We start from the raw sequence: 13,557 nt of genomic DNA on the forward strand, positions 1-13,557 counted from the left end.
GGGTGTGGCAGGCCAGGGTGTTTTGGAAAAAGCAGCATTTGGGAGGGAAAATAAGAATGCATGTTCTCATTTAGGGCCATGGGTCCAGGCTTGAAGGTGGAGCCCTCACCAGAGACCCCACCTTTTTCTACCCCATATTTCCCTGACTCCTGTCTGTATCAATGTCCGTTGGCTAATGATCCGGTGCCTTCCCAAACCCTCTTTATGTCTCCCATGTTCCCCCAATTTTTTTTAACCTTTCTAGCCCATCATTTCTGACATTCTCTACTTCCCCTGTTAATACCTGTGTTGAGTTCCATTGCCCAGGGCTCTGCCAGGTGATTGACTGTATTAGACAAATTATTTGTAGCAAAGCTGTTAATAGCCTACAAGTGGCTCAGGGGCTTCCCCCTGTCTGATAACATTTGCATTTTCATTGGGGATTTCAATGTCAAAAAGGTCAGTGAGGGATTCCTGCACCTTGGCAGACTTTACTCTGATTTTCTCCCCATCTGGCTGCCCATTGAGCCACCTTTAGAGCGGCATCTGCTCTCAGGTCATGGCTGCTGCAAGCTGGTTGGACTTATCACTGTCTTATTCCAGTGCTTTTTCAGTTAGCATGGTGTTTTTCAATCTATTCTAAAAGCAAAGGGCACAGGAAAAGACAGTAGGCAGAGGGAAAGAAACATTGCAAATTGGATAAAGAGCCAGGCCACTGGGCTTAGGTACTCTGTCTGTGGAAAGGCCCATTGGGCACCGATGGTATTGCTGTCCATTAAAGAAAATCCATAGGCTTTTTAAAAATGCATTTTCACCTTAATATAGCAGGAACAGCCACTCTGCCATGCAATTCCTGAGGATTTATGGCTGGCTGGGGTTAATGATTTGAGGTGTTATTCTTTTCTGTGCCTCATTAATCCCCAGGAAGTGCCTGTGCTGAAGTGGTTATTCAGCTCAGGTGGGCTTCAGAGGCACCAGTGTTCCCCACTGCAGCTCTAAGGTGGTTGCAGGGGCCAGGCCACAGGAGCTCTCAGCTCTGACGCAGGCTCTGTCTGGACTACCACGTCCCTCAGAGACTGGGTTAGTGACCCCACAAATGGCATTATAAGTCCTAGGTAAGTTTTGGCAGCCATTTTTCTTAGTTACTGGTGTTGTTGATATGACTCTATGGCTTCCCCCTTTACCCTTTACCACAGAAAGTTTGAAAAAGACACAGTTGGCCTTGTCTGAGAAGGAGAAGTGTGAGTGCAATGCTCCTTATCCACAGATGACAGAAGGGACTGATCCACTGATGGGGCAGAACTGATAACAGGACAGTCTCTCAGCAGCACAAGGTGCTTTCTGATGATGATAATGTATTGCATTTTGGTTGGGGGAATTCTAACTTTTCGGAGACAATAGTGTTTATAAAATATTCTCCTATACCTTTCTGTCCCATCTTCCTCCCTTCTACAAATATTAATTGAGCACTTATTAAGGTACCAGTATAGATATTGAGGACACAACCATGAATGAGAGGAACAAGACTCCTGTCTTCGGGTTTTTGACATTTTAGTGTGCTTGAGGTGTGTGTGTGTGTGTGTGTGTGAAGGCCAGACAACAAACATACAAATATTTAATCTTTCAACAAACCAGTGGCTCAGGCAGAATAGGTGTACCCATATCTATTTCATAGATTAGAGACCTGAAACTTTGGAGAGGTCAGGTGATCTTTTCAGGTTAGCCAGTTTGTGCCTTCATTAGCTTATTTATCAGACAGATTACCAACACCAGTCATCTCTCAGCTCATTTCCTAGACTTTTGAGTTACAAAGATGACTAGGGTCCTGCCTTCCAGGGCTCACAATACAGTGGTAAAGGAGCCCACAAACAGATGAAAATACTCTAATCTGATAACTGCTATAATGGGACTTTTGCTTGCAAAATAAGGGCTTGAAAGAAGCATCTGCCTGAGGGAGAGAACCAAGGTCAGCCATAAGTCTAAGCCTGGGAGAACCTGCTCCATAACACTTGTTGGATTGAAATGAGCCAGCTATTCAAGACTGGCTTCACTATCTGGTTTAAAAAGTGTCCCCAGGACATCAGAATCATATATTTGAATAAAGCAAAAATAACATTCTCATTCCAAACCAAAATAGAAATTGTTTGTTCCACTTTTGATCAGGCTTCCTGCTTTTACATGATTAATTAAAAACAGGGTAGCCACTAAGCTGCAATATAAATGACAAATTATTTATGTCTCATTTATTAATGTAAAAATGCCCAGAAATTCCTCCTAGAGTCTGTTTCATCCACCCTCATCCTTCCTGTATACCCCCCTACCTCCATTAGTCTGCCTGTAATTGAGAAATACTTACACCTAGCCTCAACCATAGCAATGTAGAAAGAGCCATTAAACTAAACTCAGGAAACCTGGGTTTTTGTCCCGGGCTTGTTATTAGCTAAAATTCTGACCATGGGTAAGTAACTTAAGCTTTTTTTTCCCTTTATTTCCTTTCCTTTATTTTCCCTTCCTTTATTTTCCTTTCCTTTCCTTTCCTTTCCTTTCCTTTCCTTTCCTTTCCTTTCCTTTCCTTTCCTTTCCTTTCCTTTCCTTTCCTTTCCTTTCCTTTCCTTTCCTTTCCTTTCCTTTCCTTTCCTTTCCTTTCCTTTCCTTTCCTTTCCTTTCCTTTCTCTGTCTCCCTCTCTTTCTTTCTTTCCTTTCTTTTTTTTTTTTTTTTGAGACAGAGTCTTGCTCTGTATTCCAGGCTGGAGTGCAGTGGTATGATCAAAGCTCACTGCAGGCTTGATCTCTGAGGCTCAAGCAATCTTCCCACTTCAGCCCTTCTTAGTAGTTGGGACCACAAGTGTGCACCACCACACCTGGTTAATTTTTAAATTTTTTGTAGAGACGAGTTCTCTTTGTATTGCCCAGGCTGGTCTTGAACTCAAGTGATTCTCCTGTCTCAGCCTTCAAAGTGCTGGGATTATAGGCATGAGCCACTGTGCTTGGTCTCACTTAACCTCTTGATGTTTCAGTTTCCTAAATTATAAACTGGGATTGAATACTTGTCCTATCTTAGATCACATGTCCTTGTAAGGACCAAGTGGTAATACCGGGTGGTAGCCAGAGAATGGAGCAGTTAGCAGTTTCACATGACTAGCAAAAGGAAATTGTTGAAATAGCTGCATAAACTAGGGGCTGATAAGATCCTGAAAACCAGATGTAGGCTAAGCTGGCTAAGACCAACTGGACCCAATGTGGTGCTGGATTTGACGTGGGTTTCACCTATAACCTCATTATATGTTCATTAACTTACTAACTCACACACCCACCAGTGCCGTGGTAGTCCGGGAACACCCAAATTGGTGTAAAAATAGGTGGTACCACAGTTCCAGGAAATGTTCACCTTTTCCCAGGAATCTTCATGAATATTCCACCCCTTGGTTAAAGAAACTCAAAAAGATGGAAGCCCTGAACCCCACTGGGCATGACTCTCTCTCTTGAGCAAGCACACACTCCCTTTTCTTGGGTGTGTACTTTTTGCTTTGTGATACATCTCTGCACTTTCACTATTTTCCAACTCATCCTTAAATTCCTTCTCACAACAGTGTCAAGAGCCTGGACGCCGGCCAAGATTGAGGTCCTATTGGTGTTTGGGGACCTCCCCAAGCCCACCAGTATCAATGGCATATGGTCTGTGGCAGTGATTAAGGAGCAAAACACTTGGCATGTATTGGGGGTGTCACTACTATTACCATAGCATGTCTGCTAACTGAACAAGACGCTGGACGTTTGCTAACTTGGCTTGGGCACGGGGGGTGTTAGACTTCTTGTATTCTTTTGGCGTCAGAGTGCTGGGACGCAGCCCTGTAAGCGGGGATGAGCATCTCCCTTTAGCATTGTTGTTCCCATCCAAGGGTCAGGCTCCTACTTCATGGCTCAGTTTCTCCAGTCTAATAACTTGTAACAAATTGTCTCATTTTTCTTTGATAAGTGACAACCTTTGGCTGCCTGGTCTTCTTTTAGGCTGCAACTGCTTCTGTGAGCTGGCAACTCCAGTTCTCCTGGGTCTCATCCAGGCCTGTGCAGGAAGATCATGGAGGGGATTAGGATGAGGGTTATTCACATCCTCTGCAGACACCTTCTCATGTTCAGTGTCTGCTTGGCTGGCATTAAAGGCAGAGGGAGTGCTGAGGATGAGTGTGTGTGGGGTGCAGGAAGGAAAGGATGGGTAGGGAGAGTTTTATTGCTAAGCTTAGAGAGGGTTATGAGAAGAAAAGTAGGTTGAGGGGAAAGCAGTGAGGGAGGATATAATTGAGCCAAATATCTTATTGGAACAGACAGAAGTGATAATATTTATTTCTTCTATAGATGCACTGATCATGTTGTCAAAATCAAAAATAGAAACTGTGGACTATGATCTAACAGATATATTTTTGAGGACAACAGGACAGTGTAGTTTGAATATAAACTGGGAAAATTCTGGAAGAGTGATTTCTTATGCCTGTGACCTCATACTCTCCCATAATTTCTTCTTCTTCTTTATAAAAAATTTAACCTCTAGGAGTACAGAACACTCCCATAATTTCAAATCTTGTTGAGTCTAGTTTTGCCATTGGGCACAATTGAGAAGTCTGTGTTTGTATTTCTTCTATTTACTCATTCTTTCTTTCCTTTCAACAAATATTTATTGAGTACCTACAATGTATGGCCCACTTCATGGGTGCGGGATCTGTGTGGTCACACAGGGCCCTACACTTAGGAGGGCCCTGTGCTTGGTTCAGTGCACTATTACCATCTTGAAATTTGTAATACTTCTCAAACAAGAAGTTCGGAATTTTTATTTTACACCAGGCCCTGTAAATTATGTATCTGGTCCTGATGGGATACGATATTGGATGTTGGGGATACAAAGATGAAAACATACAGCTTTTTCCCAAACTCTTTCTAGCTGCCACCAGCTCTTTGCTTAGGCAATACCCCAGGTGCTGGACATGGCTCTCCACAGAGTTATCTGCTAAACACTGCCTTAGCTAACTGGGAGTTTGAAGAGTTTCTTCTTAACTAATTCACTGTAAAGCACTCTAAATTACGTAAATAATTTTTAAATTATAAAAGTAATAGAAGTTACTGTAGAAAATTATAACTATGCAGAAAAATTTGAAGAAGAAACTATAAAACAATCCACAATCCCAATATCCAAATGCAGTGGTTATCACCAGATAGGTGGCTGGATAGTGGTTACTGCTGGATAGGTGTTTCCACTTTGAATTATTCATATTTATATTTTTAAATAAAAGTAGAATTCTAATGCACATATAATTTTATAATCTTGTCTTTTCACTTAAAATTGCATATTTGCTATTTCCCAAGACATAAAATAATTTCCAAAACATGGTGTTCTGTGTTTGTAGCATTCTGTCACATGGATGTGCCATGATATATTTTCTTCCTTCCCATTTTTTGGGGTACATCTAGGTTGTTTTCAACTTTTTGCTGTGGTAAATGTCACTTGGATGAACATCCATATATATACATCTTTGTCTGCTTCTTTGGTTATTTTCTTAGGATAAACTTCCAAAAGCAAAACGACTGGTTAAAAGGGTGTAGAGAGGCATGACACACATGCAAATCATTTCCAGAAGACTGCAACAACTTTTACTCTTACCAGTAGTGAGTGGGAGACCCTGTTTCACAAGTCTCCCTATACTGGCTATTTTTATTTTTCAAAGTGGTTGCCCAAGTTGACAGGTGACAATGTTTATTTGATTACTTGTTAGATTAGATACATTTTTTTCCTATATTTATTGGGCACATATATCATCTGTTTTTTTTTCAAAAGCTGCAAAAACTCTGAAATTTAATTCATACTTCAATATTTAATACAAAATTACCTTTTTTATTGTTTCTTGTCTACTATAATCTCATGCCTATCCTGACTATTCTTTTTTTTTAACTTTTAAGTTCAGGAGTACATGTGCAGGTTTGTTATACAGGTAAACTTGTGTCGGGGGTTTTTTGCACAGATTATTTCATCACACAGGTATTAAGCCTAGTACCCATTAGTTATTTTTCCTGATCCTCTCCCTCCTGCCACTCTCCACCTTCCAATAGGCCCCAGTGTGTGTTGTTCCCCTCTGTGTGCCATGTGTTCTCATCATTTAGCTTCCTCTTGTGAGAACATGTGGTGTCTGGTTTTCTGTTCCTGTATATCATGTCTTTTATAAGTTGTCTTATCAGACCTTTTGTTCACTCCCCTGTCAGAGTGCTCCACTTTTTCTCAGTTGTCTATAAGTTAGTTATCTATTAAATGCCTCAGGTTTTAAAAAATGTATTAGGCAACATGCAGAATTAGGTCTAAGTGACAGATAATACATGTGTGTTTAACATGTTATCTCGGCTGCAGGGTATTACCTTTAATAATTCTTCAAACTTGAAGAATTATTTTCTATATAGAAACTTCATATAGAAGCTTAATGAGGTCCTATATGGGAATGAATTATTGCAAAGAAAATGAAATTCCTATAATTGGAAAAATTCCTGCAAAGGCCAAATGAACATCAGCCAAGCTGCTGTAGAAGGATTCTTGTGCTAGGCAAGAGGTTGGAATGAGTGAGTAATGTCCAGTCATTTTTGATTCTCTTTCTATAATTCTAATGATAAAATTTCAAGCACCATCATCTGATTGGCTAGGGCCCTTCCAATTCTAATTTATGAGTAGTTACCTCCAGGTACATTCAGGCCTTCCTGGGTCAAGTAAGTTATCATATTAAATATTAATATCAGTATATTATGTGAGATGAAAAGAGAGTAAATTCCAAATGGTATGAAAAAGAGGAACCACACTTACGTATTACAGGGAGTCAGAAAAGAATGAATCTTGTGAGTGCTTTGGAAATCAGGGAAGGTCTTATGGAGAGAGTGAGCCTTGAATGAATCAGAGTCTGTGCAGCAGAGAGAGAGGTATGAAGGCTTTCTAGGTGCAGAGAACAACAATGTGGTTTGCCATGGGCTATGAACCCCACCTAGGGGTGGCCCTGTGTATCTGTCACAGCACAGACTGAAGGTCAGATCAGTGCAAAAGGGGATTTGTCATCTTGGAAAGCCAAAAATTCCCTGCAACATGGAGTGAGAAAAAGAATTTCCAGAGCTAAGGGCAACTTTCCTCCGGGACTCCACAGTGAAATTCTGGTGTTAGGCTCACCTGTTTTGCATAGAAATCCTACATCGTATTTTGTAGCTCTGAGACCATATGGGAGGTCCAACCATTCTGCAAAACAGTCGTGTATCGCTTAATGATGGAAATATGTTCTGAGAAATGCATTGTTAGGTGATTTCATGGTCATGTGAACATCACAGGGTGCAGTTCCACAATCCTACACTATATAACCTATTATACACCTAGGCTTTATGGCATAGCTTATTGGGCCTACAAACCTGTACAACATGTTACTGTACTGTATACTGTGGCAGTTGAAACACAATGGTATCTGTGTAACTAAACACCACCAAAGAGAAAAAGAATAGTAAAAATACAATGTTATAATCTAATGGGACCATGGTTGTTTATGCAGTCCATTGTTGACAGAAACGTTGTGTGGCACACGATTGTAAGTTCAAGCAAACTGAGGAGCTTTTCTCCTCCTCTTCTTTTCAGTTGTTTTTCTCTGAGGTTTTACTCTCATTGTTAGAAGTGTTGGCAGGTTGCATTAGTTGGAGACAGAGAATAGCCCTTGCCTTGTGGGAGGTCAGCTTCAGCTTCCCCATCTGAACTTTAAGAAGCTGCTTTCACATTAGAAAGACTCTCTATAACAAGGATGGGTTCTGGGGCAAGGAAGAGAGTCTTGTCACCTCAGCTGTTTGTTGAATCAGGGGCAGTGGATGCCTCATTTATTCAGTTGACAGGGCCAGGTGCTAGAGAGGATAAAGTGATGGGTTCAGTTCTCAGTGGAGCCAGCTAACTTCACTCTGTTTCACAAATGGTCCTAAGTTGTACTTGCTATCTATCAGTTTATAAAGTCACTAATTTGGGGAGCTAGGTTTGGCACTTCAGTACAAACCGCTTTCTCAACTGGGCCTCACTACTGAGATGCTAGACACATAATTGGTGCTTCATGAATCATTTGATGAGTATTTGTGGAGCCACTACAATGTACCAGGAACTGTGTTAGGTGCTGAAAATGCAGATTAAATCAAGACACTCTCATACAGTGGATTTGATAAATAGATGAAGAATAGCATTTGCGTGCAGAGACCTAAGAGGGGCTGGCTGGGGAGAGTGAGAGGCAGTAAGGGGTGTGAAATCAAGGGTGACCATTATAAAGTAGACAAAATGCAATAGATGGAGACAATACAAAAAGGAGCACTATTTCAAATCTCCATTTATCTGAAGGTTTGTGGATTCAAGTAGCTTAGTTTTGCTGAATTCACATTTGGACTATGTGAGTAAGCACCAGAGAGGAAGGTGATGTTTAACACAGGCCTCTGAGATTCTTCCATCCTGGATGTCTCTGGGCCCTGACATTCCTCTCTCAAAATCCTTTTAATGGGAGAGCTTCAGACTGTTTTTCCTTTGTACTCAGTTAGGGGCTTTGTTGATGTGGGAAGAGCATTTGGGTGTTTAACCAGCACCAGGAAAAGCAAATCTGCTTATTAGGTCCACCCAAAACTAGGGAGGGGGTATCAGTTTGGAAGGCAGCCACATCAGTCAACTGAGCAAATTCTCATTGCCAACTCTTCATGGATACCTTTCCAGGTGTATGGTCCCATCTCTTCTCTATTCTTCCTAGCTAAGCACTGGGAAAATGGTCAGGGAGGTTCACTCACCTAGTTCAGCTCCAGTCCTCCTGCATGTGAGGTGGGCATGGAAAGAATCAGGGAGTTCAGAGGCAGGTGTGAGTGCAGCATCTCCTGCACAAGGCCCTCTCTGTGTACCCTCATGTCCCCTTATCTTTCATGTGAAGGCACACATTGATTTTAAAAGCGGCTAGTCATTGGCCACAGGGGTTGACTTGGCCACTTAGGTACCTATCTCCTTTCCCCCTCCTGCTTCCAGGTGTGCCTTTTCTCAAGAAGAGTTTCCCTGACAGAGGAATGTTCATCTGTGATAAGATTTCTCTTTGTTCTTTGGGACATATATGCTTTAAAAAGTTTTATCTCAGTAAGTAAGAATACTATGTTTATGGAACATACACTACCTCTCTGGTACTGTTTTTGGCAATTGAAATGCATTATTTCGTTAAACACTCACCAGATGTTAGTAACTTGTAAGAGCTGGTAGGTGGAAGAATCAGGATTCGAACCTGGAAATTCCAACTTCAAGCTCTGTTGCTGACTGCCATCCTATCCTGCTTCCAAATATTTGCAATGCTTTCATACACTCAGTTGCTTGCATGGTGGCAGCCAACAAGAAAGGAAGAGCATTGGTCTCAATAACTAACATTTTTTGCTGCTTCAATTGCTTTGATAAGCCCAAGTCTTTTGGGTAAGAAAATGCTTTTCCTTCTTCAGGTCTTTGTGGCTTTCTCTTAAGCCTAATTGTTGGAAAAATACTTTTCTACCGGAAAAAAACAGTTTCTGATCACTCTCTGGTATCTATGGAACGCACCAGTCCCTTCTTCTCTCCCTCACCTTGCTTTCTCTTCTATTTCTGGGAGAGGGAGTGGGTGGGGTGCCACTGAACATGAAATCCAGGCACACGCTGTAACACACACACCCCTCTAGTACCCCACCAACATGCCTGTGAGTGGAACATGGAAAATGGCCCAGGATTAACAGCACCATGGGCAGAAATGGGGACCACAGCTTGGGCGATGCCTTGGGAAGTGCTTGCTGTCTTTCAGAATTAAGTGAGCAGTTGCATACTTTTCATCCAACTAGGGAGAACACCTGCCACTAGAAAAGGCAAAGAAAACTGACTATGGTATTTCTTGGCAACTGGCCTCAGTGACTGCTTTTGATAGCATCCATTGGGCCAAAGTTCTGGATTGTTTTGTAGCAAGACTCTGCTCTTACCTCCCAGACACAGGAGGGTCACTTCACACCCCTGCTCCCTCCTTAGGGGTCCACAGCAGTTGTCATCTGGGATGCATCAGACAATTCACCACAGCCCACAGTACACATTCCAGGGCCACAGACACGTGGCTCCCTGAGCTCTTTGCTCACTCTAACATGTGAAATGTGTATTGTGGGCTGAAATGTGTACTGCTGGCCATTGGTTCCCATTCCATATTGATACTCCTTACATGCCTTTGCAGAGGAAGCTGCCAACAACTTGATAGAGATTTTTATGGGGTCGAGGAAGGGACTTTGCCTTCCAAAATACTGTCCAGAAAACATGATGGAATTTCTGTAACAGGAAACAAAACATTCAGTTTAGTTAAGTCTCTAACTGTAAATAGGAACAGAAATTCACACTAATATGTCAAGAAAATCACCTGCCTCCTTCTCCAAGAGAGAAGGTTCACAGTGGTGAAGGTCTGGGGTTTACTGGTGGGGCTCACTCACACAATCACAGAATTAAGTCAGGAACTCTGGACACTGAGAATAAGTAGCTTGGGCTGACTCTCATTTTGCCCTGGTGGGCACTATTTTCAGCTATTTCTCTGCTTATCAGAGGCCACATAGACAAAAAGGTAAGAATTCTCACCTCTGTCCTCACCTCAATGGACAGTTGTGTAAAACAGTCTCCTTCCTTTAGTTCCTGGTGAAGATGACTCCACATCCATCCACATTTTTCACCTAGCCTTTCTAGACCTAAAAGCTGGAAAGGCAGATCAGAAGGACGTGTTCTCAATCCAGGGGAGAGGAGTGATCAGGCCAGTAGACACCAGCCAGAAGTTAGGCTGACTCTAGACTGCATGGAACACTCCTAGAGAAGGAAAATAGAACTAATTGGAGGAAAGAATGCTTTCCTGAAGAAAGGCCCCATCTCCCTGAGGGCAACGAAAAGGAAAATTCGGAGAAATACTCAACTCCCAGTGAAAATGGACAAGAAGCAACAAAAATGTGAAATAAAAACACCATCATTTTAAAAACAACACAACAATTCCAAGAATACTTTGTGCTTATCAGCTTTGCGCCAGCCTTTTCCAAGTGGCGTCTCTTCTAATCATGGCTGGGGCTGATTTCTAATCTGGGGACCACTGCTTTGGGTCAGTGGATTTTTGTTGTTGTTTTTTTTGTTTGTTTGTTTGTTTGTTTTGTTTTGTTTTGTTTTGTTTTTAGTTTTAGGTTGAAAGAGAGCAAGAGCTGGCCCCATGCTTTAGTTCCAAGTCCCCAGTGGCTTCTCAGGTCAAATAGCACATCCTCAGAATGTGAAGGAGCCATTGATTCTAGGACCCAGGGTTTGTCTTCTCTAGCTTTTACAGATAGTGAGTGATAGCTTGTGATATGCCTCTATGAGTGGGGTTCATGCCTTAAATCAAGAACATGGGAAGGGAAGTATTTGTTACTTGGTGCAACAAGAACCCATATGGGGGAAGTGAAAAAATAGCAAAGCTCAGTGGAGGAAAATTATGGTGGATTCTGAGCTTGACTGGCTTGGGCCTGAGGGATTTGAGGTGCTGCCACCAGAAAGATGAGTAGCTCAAGCAGGGTTCAGAGGGACTCCTTTCCCTCTAAGTCAATTAAATTTTCATTCCCAACTCTCATTGGCTTTGCCATTTAAGACTGAATTCAGGCTATGCTACCTCTTTGAAGCTTCTCCAGAGACCTCAACACACTGTGTGTGTCTGTGTGTTTTTAAAGTTTAAAGCCTTTGTAAAAAAATTATAAAATAAAACACAGAGAAAACCAAACAAAACAAGTGTAGAGCTTAATAGATTGTTACAAGGCAAGCACTCTGTTAATCATCAACCAGATAAACAAACAGAACTTGGTCAGCCAAATCAGAAGCCCTCCATGTGCTTTGTCCCAATTACAATTTCTGCCTCCCTCCCTATGAAAGTAATATACTGACTTCCATAAAAATCACTTTTCTTTCACCACAACTTTAGTTGTGGTTTTACCCCCCAAGTGACATCCCTAAACATTATAGTTTAGTTTTATCTATTTAAAAATCTTGTGATATATCCTTTCAATCTCTTTAAACCTATAGTTTTCCCCTCCAAACTTCTCTTTTCTGTACAATGTATCTGTTACTCAGGGCATTTGACCTGTAGAGTTTCTTGTAGGCTGGATGTTGCTGATTGGATGCTCCTGATGTGATTCAGCATTTCCTCCAGCCTCTGTATTTCCTGCAAACTGGCAGCTGGATTTGGAGGCTTGATGAAACTATCTCTTCGGCAAGAATATGGCTGGCACATCAGATAGTATGTAATGTCTGGTTGTCTCTCTTTGTGACTTGGCAGACATTGATTGCTCAATGCCTAGTGGACTGCAGAATATTATTGCATATTATTTCTTTTCTACTTATTCATTGGAATATTTTTGTAAAAATGCTCATCTCTTCATCTATTATTTGATTTATTGGTGTTACAATTCATATAGGAAAGGCCAATAAAGTCTTGATTCTTTTATTCAATCATTTTTCAAGGTATTGACTGTTTCATCTTACCCTCCAAGGATTAATTTTTATCTTAATTATTATGAACTCATGTATCCATGTGTTCGTGTATGTATTCAACATATTTGGTGGATTTCAAGTGATTGTAATCATTATCTTTATGCAGTTCAATTAGTCCCATCTTTGGCCAATGAGAGCTTCTTTCATTGGCATTTGAATCCTTTTCACATGATCCTTATAGTCTTTGATAGCTTCTTTGCTATCACATATGACAAGTCAGTCTAGGCTTATCTTGTATATTTTCTGCCCCAAACATGAAATCTGCCATTTCTTCAAGAGTCCCTGGTTTCTTTTAATGGGAAATGGTACTTAGAAACCACAATCTAGGCACAAAGTGTGTTTATCCCGATTGTGTTGATCATTGTTTCCAGGTCTTTTCAGTGGGCAGAGCTAGGATATATCTATATATTTTTAGAGAAAATATAAACTTATGAGGTCATTTTGAAACTTCCAGTACAACTTTTGTGCGATAGGTTTTTACAAACATAACAGGTTCAGAACAGTAATATTAGTAGTACTACCACCAACATGATTACTAAGGTTTACATTTTTAAAGTTTCTCTCTGCATTTGCCTCTACTTTTTGTGATTTTTTGTTTCAAAAATTTCAAATAAACTTTATTTTCTCGAGGAGTTTTGCATTAATAGCAAAATTGAGCACAAGGTACAGAGATTTCCCGCATACTCCCTTTCCCCACATATATGCCAATTCTCTGTCAACATTTCACCCCAGAGCAAAACATTTGTTAACAATCGATGAGCCTACAATGGCACATTATTATCACACAAAGTCCATGGTTTGCATTAGGGTTCACTTTTGGTGCTGTACATTCTATGGATTTTGAAATTCATAATGATATGCATCCACAATTATAGTATCCTACAGAATAGTTTCACTGCCTTAAAAATTCTCTATGCTCCACCTATTCATCCTTCCCTCCTCCTAACCTCTGTCCTTCTAACCCCTGACAACTACTTACCTTTTTACTGTATAGTTTTGCCTTTTCTAGAATGTCATATAATTGAGATCAC

The 13,557-nt window shown here is 41.0% G+C and overlaps 1 protein-coding gene across 2 annotated transcripts in view; it reads left to right on the forward strand.

The window, feature by feature from the left end:
• The first annotated feature begins 3,444 nt into the window (after positions 1-3,444).
• PAPPA2 (pappalysin 2) overlaps positions 3,445-13,557 on the forward strand; it is a 394,482-nt gene continuing 384,369 nt past the window's right edge. Inside the window, exon 1 of one of the 2 annotated variants that reach the window (XM_010367396.2) lies at positions 3,445-3,687. The gene's annotated coding sequence lies outside the window, so the exon portion shown is untranslated. The remainder of the gene's footprint in view (positions 3,688-13,557) is intronic. The other variant, XR_748418.2, reaches the window with a different exon arrangement.

The sequence above is a fragment of the Rhinopithecus roxellana genome, chromosome 8 (genome assembly GCF_007565055.1).
Source record: "Rhinopithecus roxellana isolate Shanxi Qingling chromosome 8, ASM756505v1, whole genome shotgun sequence".
Lineage (NCBI taxonomy): Eukaryota > Metazoa > Chordata > Mammalia > Primates > Cercopithecidae > Rhinopithecus > Rhinopithecus roxellana.